Source organism: Panulirus ornatus, chromosome 24 (assembly GCF_036320965.1).
Source record: "Panulirus ornatus isolate Po-2019 chromosome 24, ASM3632096v1, whole genome shotgun sequence".
NCBI classification, from domain to species: Eukaryota; Metazoa; Arthropoda; class Malacostraca; order Decapoda; family Palinuridae; genus Panulirus; species Panulirus ornatus.
In genome coordinates this window covers 11,498,686-11,516,247 of record NC_092247.1, presented here as the reverse complement: position 1 = coordinate 11,516,247, position 17,562 = coordinate 11,498,686, and positions in this window count along the sequence as shown.

The window sequence follows — 17,562 nt, the reverse complement described above, 5'->3', positions numbered from 1 at the left end:
TTTTTTTGCAACGAAACTGAAAAATGAAAAATCCTCTCGTCCTTCTCCCGTCTCGCTTGCTCAGCTTGAGAAGAAAGATTTATTTCCTCAGTGAGGTACTTTTAGCGCTGTCCTCCTCATCTCCCTCACACACACTCCTGCACCTCCCACTGTAATGGTGATTCCCCGAGACACAGGCTCGGGCGCCGCAGCCAGACAATATTTTCAGGAAAGGTCTTTGATGATCATTTCCTTCTCGTGCGAGTAAATGTAATATTCTCGAGGACACGACCACACGTGCTCTCTGAAGATACGAGGCGGATGCCTGCCTTGGGGGAGGAGGGAAAGGTGGATCTTTCCAAGATAAGGCCGTGGTTCCTGTGTGGTCAGTGAGATGAGGCAAAAGGAGATTTGTAGGACGTCGGGATCTGGACGGGCAGAGAGATCCGTTTGCTGTCCCCCCACCAGACAAGCTTGAGGGTCCGTGTTGAGACGGCACGGCCAACTGTGGCCCTTATCAAGGCCATTCCATAACGCTATATATATATATATATATCCTAGCCTGAGCCAGGTAATCCAGTTTATGGACCAACCCCTAGAGGTGGATGAACAGTTAAGCTAACTGTGAACTGACTGCTGTAACCAGGATTCGAACCTATATGCTCGACATAGGCCGGCTTGTGAATGGGTTGCGATCAGAAACGCTAACCGCTACACCACGGAAGTCCATGGTCTTTAGCAGTGTCGTAGTGTATGTGTGTAGCAACACCTTATTCCGTGGTGATGTAGGGGTACTGGTATGGCAGAGTGATGTAGTGCTGGGTGACTCACATGAGGCTATGACTGGAAACCTTTTCACGAAACGTACTTCGAGCTGACGCGTTACTGTCGTGACTCGAAGGGATCCAGTACAGAATCTCCGGCCCATTGACGGGAAACTGGAATTTGTCGAACGCGGAAGTTTCGTGCATAGAGAAATTTCATTACACAAACGTCCACATAACTTATATCAAGAGAGGCGGGGGGGGGGGAGCAAACTGGGAGGGGGTTTGGGTTACGCCCCTTGGCCTCCATTATTGTGCAATACATTGAAGGTTGTTAAGTATAAGTTGAGGAACAGGCAACTACTCGTTCCGAAGTTTAGATGTATAAGTATTTTGAGAATATTGCTTTAAGTTACACACAAACACACACACACGTACACACACACACACACACACACACACACACACACACACACACACACACTCACCTAATCTGTCACCAGCTTCTGGAGTATCTTCTTCTTCTTCAGATGTATCACGTCATCAGTAAACAGCAGCCAATTCACTTCCTATGGCTTTCTACCCCACACCTCGGCATACCGTAGACGCCGCTCGCTCTAAGACACTCGAATCTACCTGCCCCACCAACCCCGTGTCTATGAATAGATTAAACAACCACGGTGACATCACACATCCTTGACGCAGCCCCAGATTCGCCGGGACCCATTCAACCTCAGCACTTCCGACTCGCACAGATGCCATATTGTCCCGGTAAAAAGTTCCCCTTGCATTTGGAAACTTTCCAACATGTTCCAAAGACTTAACCCAGGACCTTTCTGCCGGCCCTATCATAAGGTTTCTTCAGAAACATAAATGCGAGAAACAAATCTCTCTCTCTCTCTCTCTCTCTCTCTCTCTCTCTCTCTCTCTCTCTCTCTCTCTCTCTCTCTCTCTCTCTCTCTCTCTCTCTCTCTCTCTTTATATATATATATATATATATATATATATATATATATATATATATTGATACTATGTTTACAGTATAGACAGGCAAATGTATGCTACGGTATCTTGATGTACGTACGAAGCAGTGCTATGCAATAAGGACTTGTATACAGTCAAAATTGTGTTACAGCAAAGTACCACAGTGTTACATGGCGCTGGTGTATGTTGCTGAAATGTTACATGTGGTGCGGTACAGGGCTCTTGACGCATGTTACAGTGTGAGACTTATTTCAGTGGTGCTGTAAAACAGTTATATGCCACAGTATACGAGTGTGTATTACAGTGTATTAGCGTGAGAGGATGATGGTCTTCGTCTAAGTTCTGTGAGACTGACAGAAGGGTCTGACAGTTATGCGGCACATCATCTTCCTATAAACTTTGTCTTTAGAACTTGGTTTTAAGAACATCTGCAGAGCCGTGGTTAATGCTGACTCCATTTCTTTCCTACCGAGACAGTAACAGAACAAAGTTGATCCAACCATCGTGATCAGTATGAATGTAAATAAAGACGTGCTGACGTGTTAAGCATCTCGCCCTCTGGAGGGGGGAGGGTAGATGGGAGGGAGGGGTGGAGGCATCTAGCAGGTTAACTAGGTGGTGGGTCGGGCGATGGGGTTGGGGTAACTAGTGTCGCTGCTTGGGAGAGGGGGTCCATGGTCTCCATAGTGGCGCAGGTGGTGCGGGGATATGAAGGGAGGGACAGTGAGCGTAAAGCCATCTGGCGGCCAGCTTACTAGGGATGACAGGGGATCTGTCACGACAGGTGTGTGTGTGTGTGTGTGTGTGTATGTGTGTGTGTGTGTGTGGGTGAGACATGGCTATATTCATTATACAACCTAGAGTGTTACCAACTTGAAAGACGATTATAACTCTTATCTAGGTCTCCTCTTTCTGTGTCTATTTTCTCCGCTGGTTTTGACATGCAACATCGAAGTCCTCAGCTCGATGGGGTTGGATCTTAAGCCACGGACCAGAAGCTTGACGTGGAAGAGATATAGTATTTGAGTGGTTTCCAGAAGAGGGAGGGGGACCTTCATCTGCCTGGTAAACCCCTTACGTTAGCGGCTGCCCCACCCGGAGATAATGGCAGTCCTATCAACACCAGCGGGTACTAATGAGACGATAATCCAGTTCACGAATCTCTTAAAAGGTATGAAGCTACATGGTATATATATATATATATATATATATATATATATATATATATATATATATGTATGTATGTATTGGAAAGCATCACAATTTTGCGCGTGATCAAGATATTCCTATGAGTCCACGGGGAAAATGAAACACAAGTTTCCAAGTGCACTTTCGTGTAATAATCACATCATCAGAGGAGACACAAGAGAAAAAATAAGTCAGTTGATATACATCGAAGAGACGAAGCTAGGACGCCATTTGGTAAACATGTTTACCAAATGGCGTCCTAGGAACATATATATATATATAAATATATATATATATATATATATATATATATATATATATATATATATATATAGTGGTTCCAACAATGTTGTATGGTTGCGAGGCGTGGGCTATGGATGGAGATGTGCGCAGGGGGATGGATGTGCTGGAAATGAGATGTTTGAGGACAATGTGTGGTGTGAGGTGGTTTGATCGAGTAAGTAACGTAAGGGTAAGAGAGATGTGTGGAAATAAAAAGAGCGTGGTTGAGAGAGCAGAAGAGGGTGTTTTGAAATGGTTTGGGCACATGGAGAGAATGAGTGAGGAGAGATTGACCAAGAGGATATATGTGTCGGAGGTGGAGGGAACGAGGAGAAGAGGGAGACCAAATTGGAGGTGGAAAGATGGAGTGAAAAAGATTTTGTGTGATCGGGGCCTGAACATGCAGGAGGGTGAAAGGAGGGCAAGAAATAGAGTGAATTGGAGTCATGTGGTATACAGGGGTTGACGTGCTGTCAGTGGATTGAAGCAAGGCATGTGAAGCGTCTGGGGTAAACCATGAAAAGCTGTGTAGGTATGTATATTTGCGTGTGTGGACGTGTGTATGTACATGTGTATGGGGGGGGGGCCATTTCTTTCGTCTGTTTCCTTGCGCTACCTCGCTAACGCGGGAGACAGCGACAAAGTATAAAAAAAAAAAAAAAAAAAAAAAATATATATATATGTATGTATGTATATGAGGTGCTTATAGTGCTCCTGTTAAGGTTAGCGTTATAAACTTGTTGAAGTTGATAATCTTATAAGGGCTATATATCGCAGCGTATTATTTCTATATGGACAAGTTTGTGGTCTATAAGACCGAGAGCGGAGAAGATCGTAATCAATTACCGACATTGTCGTCGTAATTCAGACAGAGCGCTGGGGGGGGGGGGGTAAAATGGTATGTTGGAAATCATATGAATATCTATCGCTCGACAAAAGTCTGAAATCATTTTTGTTGTGCAAGGGGATAAAATTCTGAACTTCAATACCGCACTTTTCTTTTCAATGCGACACATTAAATGTTTTGAAAAAAATCCCCCGAATCAAACGTGTGTGACCTCAACGGGTGAAAAGGAAATTAGGAATTTTTCTCTCATAATTGTCATCTAAACTAGTCTAAACTCATTATCATATGGATAATTAAAAGTAATTAAATCTTTCCACCTTTTTTCTGGCTAGTATTTTAATTACCTGTGTACTAATTTTTATTTCCAACAATAAAGAAATAATCTTTTTTTTCCATTAGCACAATGAATTTGATCTTTGTTATTTAGAAATAAGTCGTGTGTGTGACCCCCCCGCCTGATAGTTAACTGTATTCTATCTATATTAATTGTAAGAGTGGTTGTAAAATCGTATATAAGATATTGCATTTAGATGAAATTCTCTATACGTTTAAAGTTCACAATAAAATATTTTTTTTTTTTTTTTGGTCTGAGCCTGCACGGGCAGGTGAATCCTCCTATTCAAAGCCACGTCATTAATGCTATATACAGACAGTAGGGGAGTATGAACAACCGAGTTGACTGGACCGACTCCCGCAACCAACATTCGAACCCAAACTCTCAACCTCGGGCTGCCCGTAAATGCGTCGTGGTCAGCAATGCAAACCCGCTAATGTTCCAATATTCTTGAAGACTTAACCAAAGGAATATGAAAATCGCAAAATACTGACGAACACATGAGCCTTGTGACTGTACCCCAAGATCCGTCTGTTATCTTCAAGAATAAAGATAGAGGAAAGGAAACTGAGATAACAATATGGGTAGAGATAACACTCGAGAGCAAAGGTTATAATGCGAGCCAGCAGGGAAGGCGATCATGGGCGTCGTAAAGAACCAAATGAGCAATGATCTCGTCTCGCACGTAAATGCCGGAGAAGACGGAGCATGTTTGGTGCGTGGGGTGCAGCAGACACAGCTCTGTAGGGAGAGTGGGGTGCAGCAGACACAACTCTGTAGGGAGAGTGGGGTGCAGCAGACACAACTCTGTAGGGAGAGTGGTGTGCAGCAGACACAACTCTGTAGGGAGAGTGAGGTGCAGCAGACACAACTCTGTAGTGAGAGTGGTGTGCAGCAGACGTAGCTCACTAGGGAGAGGAGGGTGCAGCAGACAGCTCTTTAGGGAAAAGTGAGGTGCAGCAGACACAACTCTGTAGGGGGAGTGGGGTGGAGCAGACACAGCTCCGTAGGGAGAGTAGGGTGCAGCAGACACAACTCTGTAGGGAGAGTGGGGTGCAGCAGACACAACTCTGTAGGGGGAGTGGGGTGGAGCAGACACAGCTCCGTAGGGAGAGTAGGGTGCAGCAGACACAACTCTGTAGGGAGAGTGAGGTGCAGCAGACACAACTCTGTAGGGAGAGTGGGGTGCAGCAGACACAACTCTGTAGGGGGAGTGGGGTGCAGCAGACACAACTCTGTAGGGGGAGTGGGGTGCAGCAGACACAACTCTGTAGGGGGAGTGGGGTGCAGCAGACACAACTCTGTAGGGGGAGTGGGGTGCAGCAGACACAACTCTGTAGGGAATAGTGGGGGTGCAGCAGACGCAGGTCACTAGGGAGACTGTTGTGCAGCAGATACAGCATACCGGAAGCAGTGGTAAGCAGCAGACACAGCTTAGAAGAGAGAGTATTATGCAGCAGAGGATAGTGGTGCACAGCAGAGAAAGCTTACTTGGAATACTATGTTTTATTAGACACAGCTTTGTAGGCAAATTCATATGCAGCAGACGTAGCTTGGCTTGAAAACTGGTAAGCTGCAAGTACAGCTTCGTGATATGTAGCAGAATAAGATTAGCGGCAATACTGATGTATGGTTGACGCAGCTTAGTGAGGATAGGGATGCGCAGCAGATCCAGGTTAGTGGGGACGGTAATACACAACAGACCCATCCTTGCGAGAATGGCGTGTGCAACAGACCTAACCTAGCAAGGAAAATGTGTGCAACAGACATCCTAGTGGGGATGGTTTGTGCAACAGACCCTTCCTAGCAGGGAAGGATGCTTGCAACAGACACATCCTAGCAAGGATGGTGTGTGCAACAGATCCATCCTAGCAGGGGAGGATGTGTGCAACAGACCCACGCTATCGAGGACGGTGTGTGCAACAGACCCAATGCAAGAGAGGCTTGTCATTCGGGGTTGTCTGCTGGCCGAAAGTGGATGTAGGGTAATGTGATAATTATGATAATGACCTTCATATTTATGCTAATTCTAATAACGATATCCACAGTAATTAGTAATTATGAATATATTAAATTTCTAGCAGTAGTCTAAATTATGACTGATGTAAAAGTACTAATTCAAATATTGATAGTGATTATGGGATAAAAACTTCTCTTTATCTTCGTTATTATTATTACAACCATTATTATTATTATCATTATTATTATTATTATTATTATTATTATTATTATTATTATTATTATTATTATTATTATTATTTTTATCATCATCATTATCATTATCATCATATTATCATTATTACTATTTTCATCATTATTATTATTATTATTATTATTATTATTATTATTATTATCATTATTATAATTATTAGTATTATTATTATTACTTTTATTATTATTATTACTATTATTATTATTATTATTATTATTATTATTATCATCATTATTATTATTATTATTATCATCATTATTATTATATATTAATATCATTACTATTATTATTATTATCATTATTGATATTATTATTGGTGTTCTTGAGGGGTTGGTGTCACGCACAGAGATTTATGTGGTTTCAGGAGTGATAGAGGTTGTGTAGATCTGGTGTTTGCTTTGAAGATGAACTCTGGAAAATACTTGAGAAAAAGGAGGATTTCTATATTGCATTTGTAGCCTGGGAAAATGTGTGTGTGTGTTTTTGTGTGTGTGTGTGTGTCCTAGCTACAGATATAACAAAAGATTAATTCTATTATCATTTTTGATGATAATACCAAACTAACGTTACTGTCTATACCACCAAGAAATGATATAGGCGCCAAACATAACAAAGCGAGAGATGATATAGTGGCTCTGAAGATGATATAAAACACATCAAAACATAGCCAGAGATGGTGGAGGTACCTAACACCTCATAACACAGCAAGAGATGGTAGCAAGCACACTATAACACAGCAAAATGTAGTCAGTATAGACAAGCTGTAACACAGACAGGCGATACTGCTGACCTGAACAGAAGGTCACTGGTAGGTGGGACTGAAATAAAACATTTCAGCTGGAAATATTGCGTCTGTACGAAGAGAGTATCATTCCCTTGACCTAACTTGATCCGGAGACATCGTCTTAAAAAACCTGCTGGCCTGCACAAGTGTGGCACTACACAGGAGTCTGTAATCACATACGACACGAAGCACGATCCCCGAACCACGCCTGCATCCTCTAACACCCCGTACTAGAACGCGCGAGGCCGAGTGTGGGGACGAACGAAGGCTGACGACGCGATTTTTCCGATCACGTCATTGAGACGGCATCGTTGGGGGACGAAAGGTGTTGGGGGGTGTGGTCGGTCACATAGGGCGCAGTGAAGTGAGGGAGGTGTTGTAGCCAGTCTCTCTCTCTCTCTCCTCTCTCTCTCTCTCTCTCTCTCTCTCTCTCTCTCTCTCTCTCTCTCTCTCTCTCTCTCTCTCTCTGAAACAGTGACGCATTCACCGGTCTGCCCTAGGCTCGAGTGCATGCGTTCTATCTTGGTTGGTTGGTTGGTTGCGAATGTCTCACCACAACTCAACCAGGCTGTTCATCCATGCCCGTAGGAGCGGTTGGTCGATCATGTGGGTACCTCTCTCAGGCTAGGGTATATATAAATATATATATATATATATATATATATATATATATATATATATATATATATATATATATATATATATATATTTATTTATTTATTTTTATCTTGCTTTCTTGCTGTCTCCCGCGTTAGCGAGGTAGCGCAAGGAAACAGACGAAAGAATGGCCCAACCCACCCACATACACATGTATATACATACACGTCCACACACGCAAATATACATACCTATACATCTCAATGTACACATATATTATATACACACACAGACATATACATATATACACATGTACATAATTTATACTGTCTGCCTTTATTTATTCCCATCGCCACCTCGCCACACATGGAATAACAACCCCCTCATGTGTGCGAGGTAGCGCTAGGAAAAGACAACAAAGGCTCCATTCGTTAACACTCAGTCTCTAGCTGTCATGTAATAATGCCCGAAACCAAAGCTCCCTTTCCACATCCAGGCCCCACACAACTTTCCATGGTTTACCCCAGACGCTTCACATGCCCTGGTTCAATCCATTGACAGCACGTCGACCCCGGCATACCACATCGTTCCAATTCACTCTATTCCTTGCACGCCTTTCACCTTCCTGCATGTTCAGGCCCCGATCACTCAAAATCTTTTTCACTCCATCTTTCCACCTCCAATTTGGTCTCCCACTTCTCCTCGTTCCCTCCACCTCTGACATATATCCTCTTGGTCAATCTTTACTCACTCATTCTCTCCATGTGACCAAACCATTTCAAAACACCCTCTTCTGCCTCTCTCAACCACACTCTTTTTATTTCCACACATCTCTCTTGCCCTTACATTACTTACTCGATCAAAACACCTCACATCTCATTTCCAGCACATCCACCCTCCTGCGCACAACTCTATCCATAGCCCACGCCTCGCAACCATACAACATTGTTGGAACCACTATTCCTTCAAACATACCCATTTTTGCTTTCCGAGATAATACTCTCGACTTCCACACATTCTTCAATGCTCCCAGAATTTTCGCCACATCCCCCACCCTATGATTCACTTCCGCTTCCATGGTTCCATCTGCTGCCAGATCCACTCCCAGATATCTAAAACACTTTACTTCCTCCAGTTTTTCTCCATTCAAACTTACCTCCCAATTGACTTGACCCTCAACCCTACTGTACCTAATAACCTTGCTCTTATTCACATTTACTGTTAACTTTATTCTTTAACACACTTTACCAAACTCAGTCACCAGCTTCTGCAGTTTCTCACATGAATCAGCCACCAGCGCTGTATCATCAGCGAACAACAACTGACTCACTTCCCAAGCTCTCTCATCGACAACATACTGCATACTTGCCCCTCTTTCCACAACTCTTGCATTCACCTTCCTAACAAACCCATCCATAAACAAATTAAACAACCATGGAGACATCACACACCCCTGCTGCAAACCTACATTCACTGAGAACCAATCACTTTCCTCTCTTCCTACACGTACACATACCTTACATCCTCAATAAAAACTTTTCACTGCTTCTAACACCTTGCCTCCCACACCATATATTCTTGATACCTTCCACAGAGCATCTCTATCAACTCTATCATATGCCTTCTCCAGATCCATAGATGCTACATACAAATCCATTTGCTTTTCTAAGTATTTCACACATACATTCTTGAAAGCAAACACCTGATCCACACATCCTCTACCACTTCTGAAACCACACTGCTCTTCCCCAATCTGATGCTCTGTACATGCCTTCACCCTCTCAATCAATACCCTCCCATATAATTTACAAGGAATACTCAACAAACTTATACCTCTGTAATCTGAGCACTAACTCTTATCCCGTTTGCCTTTGTACAATGGCACTATGCACGCATTCCGCCAGTCCTCAGGCACCTCACCATAAATCATACACACATTAAATAACCTTACCAACCTGTCAACAATACAGTCACCCCCTTTTTTAATAAACTCCACTGCAATACCATCCAAACCTGCTGCCTTGCCGGCTTTCATCTTCCGTAAAGCTTTTACTACCTCTTCTCTGTTTACCGAATCATTTTCCCAAACCACTTTGCACACCACCTCGACCAAAACACCCTATATCTGCCACTCTATCATCAAACACATTCAACAAACCTTCAAAATACTCACTCCATCTCATTCTCACATCACCACCACTTGATATCAACTTCCCATTAGCCCCCTTCACTGAAGTTCCCATTTGCTCCCTTGTCTTACGCACTTTATTTACCTCCTTCCAAAACATCTTTTTATCCTCCCCAAAACTTAATTATACTCTCTCACCCCAACTCTCATTTGCCCTCTTTTTCACCTCTTGCACCTTCCTCTTGACCTCCTGCCTCTTTCTTTTCTACATCTCCCACTCATTTGCATTATTTCCCTGAAGGAATCGTCCAAATGCCTCTCTCTTCTCTTTCACTAATGGTCTTACTTCTTCATCCCACCATTCACTACCCTTTCAAATCAACCCACCTCCCACGCTTCTCATGCCACAAGCAACTTTTGCACAAGTCATCACTGCTTCCCTAAATACATCCCATTCCTCCCCCACTCCCCTTACCTCCTTTGTTCTCACCTTTTTCCATTCTGTTCTCAGTCACTCCTGGTACTTCCTCACACAAGTCTCCTTCCCAAGCTCACTTACTCTCACCACTCTCTTCACCCCAACATTCTCTCTTCGCCTCCACAAGATAATGATCAGACATCCCTCCAGTTGCACCTCTCAGCACATTAACATCCAAAAGTCTCTCTTTCGCGCGCCTATCAATTAAAACGTAATCCAATAACGCTCTCTGGCCATCTCTCCTACTTACATACGTATACTTATGTATATCTCACTTTTTAAACCAGGTATTCCCAATCACCGATCCTTTTTCAGCACATAAATCTACAAGCTCTTTACCATTTCCATTTACAACACTGAACACCCCATGTATACCAATTATTCCCTCAACTGCCACATTGCTCACCTTTACATTCAAATCACCCATCACTATAACCCGGTCTTTTGCATCAAAACCACTAGCACACCCATTCAGCTGCTCCCAAAACACTTGCCTCTCATGATCTTTCTTCTAATGCCCAGGTGCATATGCACTAATAATCACCCATCTCTCTCCATCAACTTTCACTTTTACCCATATCAATCTAGAATTGACTTTCTTGCACTCTATCACATACTCCCACACCTCCTGTTTCAGGAGTAGTGCTACTCCTTCCCTTGCTCTTGTCCTCTCACTAACCTCTGACTTTACTCCAAGACATTAACAAACCACTCTTAGATTTTTGCAGCGAAATAATGCAAATGAGTGGGAGCTGTATAAAAGAAAGAGGCAGGAGGTCAAGAGAAAGGTGCAAGAGGTGAAAAAGAGGGCAAATGAGAGTATGGGTGAGAGAGTATCATTAAATTTTAAGGAGAATAAAAAGATGTTTTGGAAGGAGGTAAACAGAGTGCGTAAGACAAGGAAGCAAATGGGAACTTCAGTGAAGGGGGCTAATGGGGAGGTGATAACAAGTGGTGGTGATGTGAGAATGAGATGGAGGGAGTATTCTGAAGGTTTGTTGAATGTGTTTGATGATAGAGTGGCAGATATAAGGTGTTTTGGTCGAGGTGGTGTGCAAAGTGAGAGGGTTAGGGAAAAATGATTTGGAAAACAGAGATGAGGTAGTAAAAGCTTTGCGGAAGATGAAAGCCGGTAAGGCAGCAGGTTTGGATGGTATTGCAGTGGAATTTATTAAAAAAGGGGGTGACTGTATTGTTGACTGGTTGGTAAGGTTATTTAATGTATGTATGATTTATGGTGAGGTGCCTGAGGATTGGCGGAATGCGTGCATAGTGCCATTGTACAAAGGCAAAGGTGATAAGAGCGAGTGCTCAAATTACAGAAGTATAAGTTTGATGAGTTTTCCTGGTAAACAATATGGGAGGGTATTGATTGAGAGGGTGAAGGCATGTACAGAGCATCAGATTGGGGAAGAGCAGTGTGGTTTCAGAAGTGGTAGAGGATTTGTGGATCAGGTGTTTGCTTTGAAGAATGTATGTGAGAAATACTTAGAAAAGCAAATGGATTTGCATGTAGCATTTATGGATCTGGAGAAGGCATATGATAGAGTTGATAGAGATGCTCTGTGGAAGGTATTGAGAATATATGGTGTGGGAGATAAGTTGTTAGAAGCAGTGAAAAGTTTTTATCGAGGATGTAAGGCATGTGTACGTGTAGGAAGAGAGGAAAGTGATTGGTTCTCAGTGAATGTAGGTTTGCGGCAGGGGTGTGTGATGTCTCCATGGTTGTTTAATTTGTTTTTGGATGGGGTTGTTAGGGAGGTGAATGCAAGAGTTTTGTGAAGAGGGGCAAGTATGAAGTCTGTTGTGGATGAGAGAGCTTGGGAAGTGAGTCAGTTGTTGTTCGCTGATGTTACAGCGCTGGCAGCTGATTCGTGTGAGAAACTGCAGAAGCTGGTGACTGAGTTTGGTAAAGTGTGTGAAAGAAGAAAGTTAAGAGTAAATGTGAATAAGAGCAAGGTTATTAGGTACAGTAGGGTTGAGGGTCAAGTCAATTGGGAGGTAAGTTTGAATGGAGAAAAACTGGAGGAAGTAAAGTGTTTTAGATATCTGGGAGTGGATCTGGCAGCGGATGGAACCATGGAAACGGAAGTGAATCATATGGTGGGGGAGGGGGCGAAAATCCTGGGAGCATTGAAGAATGTGTGGAAGTCGAGAACATTATCTCGGAAAGCAAAAATGGGTATGTTTGAAGGAATAGTGGTTCCAACAATGTTGTATGGTTGCGAGGCGTGGGCTATGGATAGAGTTGTGCGCAGGAGGCTGGATGTGCTGGAAATGAGATGTTTGAGGACAATGTGTGGTGTGAGGTGGTTTGATCGAGTAAGTAATGTAAGGGTAAGAGAGATGTGTGGAAATAAAAAGAGCGTGGTTGCGAGAGCAGAAGAAGGTGTTTTGAAATGGTTTGGGCACATGGAGAGAATGAGTGAGGAAAGATTGACCAAGAGGATATATGTGTCGGAGGTGGAGGGAACGAGGAGAAGTGGGAGACCAAATTGGAGGTGGAAAGATGGAGTGAAAAAGATTTTGAGTGATCGGGGCCTTAACATGCAGGAGGGTGAAAGGCGGGCAAGGAATAGAGTGAACTGGATCGATGTGGTATACCGGGGTTGACGTGCTGTCAGTGGATTGAATCAGGGCATGTGAAGCGTCTGCGGTAAACCATGGAAAGTTGTGTGGGGCCAGGATGTGGAAAGGGAGCTGTGGTTTCGGGCATTATTCCATGACATCTGGAGACTGAGTGTGAACGAATGGGGCCTCTGTTATCTTTTCCTAGCGCTACCTCGCATACATGAGGGAGGAGGGGGATGGTATTCCATGTGTGGCGAGGTGGCGATGGGAATGAATAAAGACAGACAGTGTGAGTAGTGTGCATGGGTATATATGTATGTGTCTGTGTGTGTATATATATGTGTACATTGAGATGTATAGGTATGTATATTTGCGTGTGTGGACGTGTGTGTATATACATGTGTATGGGGGTGGGTTGGGCCATTTATTTCTTCTGTTTCCTTGCGCTACCTCACAAATGCGGGAGACAGCGACAAAGCAAAGTAAATAAATATATATATATATATATATATATATATATATATATATATATATATATATATATATATATATATATATATATATATATATATATATTCGCCATTTTTCAAGTTAGCAAGGTAGCGTTAAGAACAGGTGGGTATTCCCTTGGAGGGAATATCCTCACTTGGCCCCCTTTTCTGTTCCTTCTTTTGAAAAAGATTAAACGGAAGGAGAAGATCTCCAACCCCGCGCTCCCTCCCCTTTTAGTCGACTTCTACGACACGTGGCGTGTGTGCTGTTGACGAGGGGATTTACATGGGTGGTTATGTGCGCTATTAATGATATTGGAATATTCTAGAATTGGTTCAGATTGTGTCATTTTTCGGTACGTGATCTGAAATGAAATTAGTTTTCGTTCACTGATTAATAACCAGTCAAGCTAAAGGGTTCAGCATATGTAAACCTGCCTCTTTTCTTTTTTTTCCTTTAATTATTTTATCATTCTATACCTATTTCTTTATCCTATTCTAAGCCTTCTTGACCATATATCTCGATCATATATTCATTTATTTATTTATTTTGCTTTGTCGCTGTCTCCCGCGTTAGCGAGGTAGCGCAAGGAAACAGACGAAAGAATGGCCCAACCCACCCACATACACATGTATATACATACACGTCCACACACGCAAAATATACATACCTATACATCTCAACATATACATATATATACACACACACGGACATATACATATATACACATGTACATAATTCATACTGTCTGCCTTTATTCATTCCCATCGCCACCTCGCCACATATGGAATAACAACCCCCTCCCCCCCTCATGTGTGCGAGGTAGCGCTAGGAAAAGACAACAAAGACCCTATTCGTTCACACTCAGTCTCTAGCTGCCATGTAATAATGCACCGAAACCACAGCTCCCTTTCCACATCCAGGCCCCACACAACTTTCCATGGTTTACCCCAGATGCTTCACATGCCCTGGTTCCATCCATTGACAGCACGTCGACCCCGGTATACCACATCGTTCCAATTCACTCTATTCCTTGCACACCTTTCACCCTCCTGCATGTTCAGGCCCCGATCACTCAACATCTTTTTCACTCCATCCTTCCACCTCCAATTTGGTCTCCCACTTCTCGTTCCCTCCACCTCTGACACATATATCCTCTTGGTCAATCTTTTCCTCACTCATTCTCTCCATGTGCCCAAACCATTTCAAAACACCCTCTCCTGCTCTCTCAACTACACTCTTTTTATTACCACACATCTCTCTTACCCTTACATTACTTACTCGATCAAACCACCGCACACCACATACTGTCCTCAAACATCTCATTTCCATCACATCCACCCTCCTTCGCACAACTCTATCCATAGCCCACGCCTCGCAACCATACAACATTGTTGGAACCACTATTCCTTCAAACATACCCATTTTTGCTTTCCGAGATAATGTTCTCGACTTCCACACATTCTTCAAGGCTCCCAGAATTTTCGCCCCCTCCCCCACCCTATGATTCACTTCCGCTTCCATGGTTCCATCCGCTGCCAAATCCACTCCCAGATATCAAAAACACTTCACTTCCTCAGTTTTTCTCCATTCAAACTTACCTCCCAGTTGACTTGACCCTCAACCCTACTGTACCAAATAACCTTGCTCTTATTCACATTTACTCTTAACTTTCTTCTTTCACACACTTTACCAAACTCAGTCACCAGCTTCTGCAGTTTCTCACATGAATCAGGCACTAGCGCTGTATCATCAGCGAACAACAACCGACTCACTTACCAAGCTCTCTCATCCACAACAGACTCCATACTTGCCCCTCTTTCCAAAACTCTTGCATTCACCTCCCTAACAACCTCATCCATAAACAAATTAAACAACCATGGAGATATCACACACCCCTGCCGCAAACCTACATTTACTGAGAACCAATCACTTTCCTCTCTTCCTACACGTACACATGCCCTACATCCTCGATAAAAACTTTTCACTGCTTCTAACAACTTGCCTCCCACACCATATATTCTTAATACCTTCCACAGAGCATCTCTATCAACTCTATCATATGCCTTCTCCAGATCCTTAAATGCTACATACAAATCTATTTGCTTTTCTAAGTATTTCTCACATACATTCTTCAAAGCAAACACCTGATCCACACATCCTCTACCACTTCTGAAACCACACTGCTCTTCCCCAATCTGATGCTTTGTACATGCCTTCACCCTCTCAATCAATACCCTCCCATATAATTTACCAGGAATACTCAACAACCTTATACCTATGTAATTTGAGCACTCACTCTTATCCCCTTTGCCTTTGTACAGTGGCACTATGCAAGCATTTCGCCAATCCTCAGGCACCTCACCATGAATCATACATACACACACATACACACACACAGATCTATGTATATATATATATATATATGTATATATATATATATATATATATATATATATATATATATATATATATATATATATATATATATATATATATATATATATATATTCTAGCTTGAAATGAAATGAAAAAATGAATGTCACATAATGGTTCAACCTCTCGCTATGGAAAAGGGAAATGTATAATTTATTTACTTTTTTTTTTTTTTTGCTTTGTCGCTGTCTCCCGCGTTTGCGAGGTAGCGCAAGGAAACAGACGAAAGAAATGGCCCAACCCACCCCCATACACATGTATATACATACGTCCACACACGAAAATATACATACCTACACAGCTTTCCATGGTTTACCCCAGACGCTTCACATGCCCTGATTCAATCCACTGACAGCACGTCAACCCCGGTATACCACATCATGATTTATTTACACAAACGTCAATAGTAGTTCTCATCAATTTAACCACTGTATCAATAAGCTTCATTTTTTCATTTCATTTCAAGCTAGAAGTTTCAGTTTTCTAAATTATTTCTTACATTTTTCATATGTATATTTATGTATATGTGTGTGTGAGTATATGTGCGTATGTATGTGTATGTGTGTGTATATGTATATATATATATATATATATATATATACATATATTATCCCTGGGGATAGGGGTGAAAGAATACTTCCCACGCATTCCTCGCGTGTCGTAGAAAGCGACTAGAGGGGACGGGAGCGGGGGGCTAGAAATCCTCCCCTCCTTGTATTTTTTTAACTTTCTAAAATGGGAAACAGAAGAAGGAGTCACGCGGGGAGTGCTCATCCTCCTCGAAGGCTCAGATTGGGGTGTCTAAATGTGTGTGGATGTAACCAAGATCTGAAAAAAGGAGAGATAGGTAGTATGTTTGAGGAAAGGAACCTGGATGTTTTGGCTCTGAGTGAAACGAAGCTCAAGGGTAAAGGGGAAGAGTGGTTTGGGAATGTCTTGGGAGTAAAGTCAGGGGTTAGTGAGAGGACAAGAGCAAGGGAAGGAGTAGCAGTACTCCTGAAACAGGAGTTGTGGGAGTATGTGATAGAATGTAAGAAAGTAAATTCTCGATTAATATGGGTAAAACTGAAAGTTGATGGAGAGAGATGGGTGATTATTGGTGCATATGCACCTTGGCATGAGAAGAAAGATCATGAGAGGCAAGTGTTTTGGGAGCAGCTGAATGAGTGTGTTAGTGGTTTTGATGCACGAGACCGGGTTATAGTGATGGGTGATTTGAATGCAAAGGTGAGTAATGTGGCAGTTGAGGGAATAATTGGTATACATGGGGTGTTCAGTGTTGTAAATGGAAATGGTGAAGAGCTTGTAGATTTATGTGCTGAAAAAGGACTGATGATTGGGAATACCTGGTTTAAAAAGCGAGATATACATAAGTATACTTATGTAAGTAGGAGAGATGGCCAGAGAGCGTTATTGGATTACGTGTTAATTGACAGGCGCGCGAAAGAGAGACTTTTGGATGTTAATGTGCTGAGAGGTGCAACTG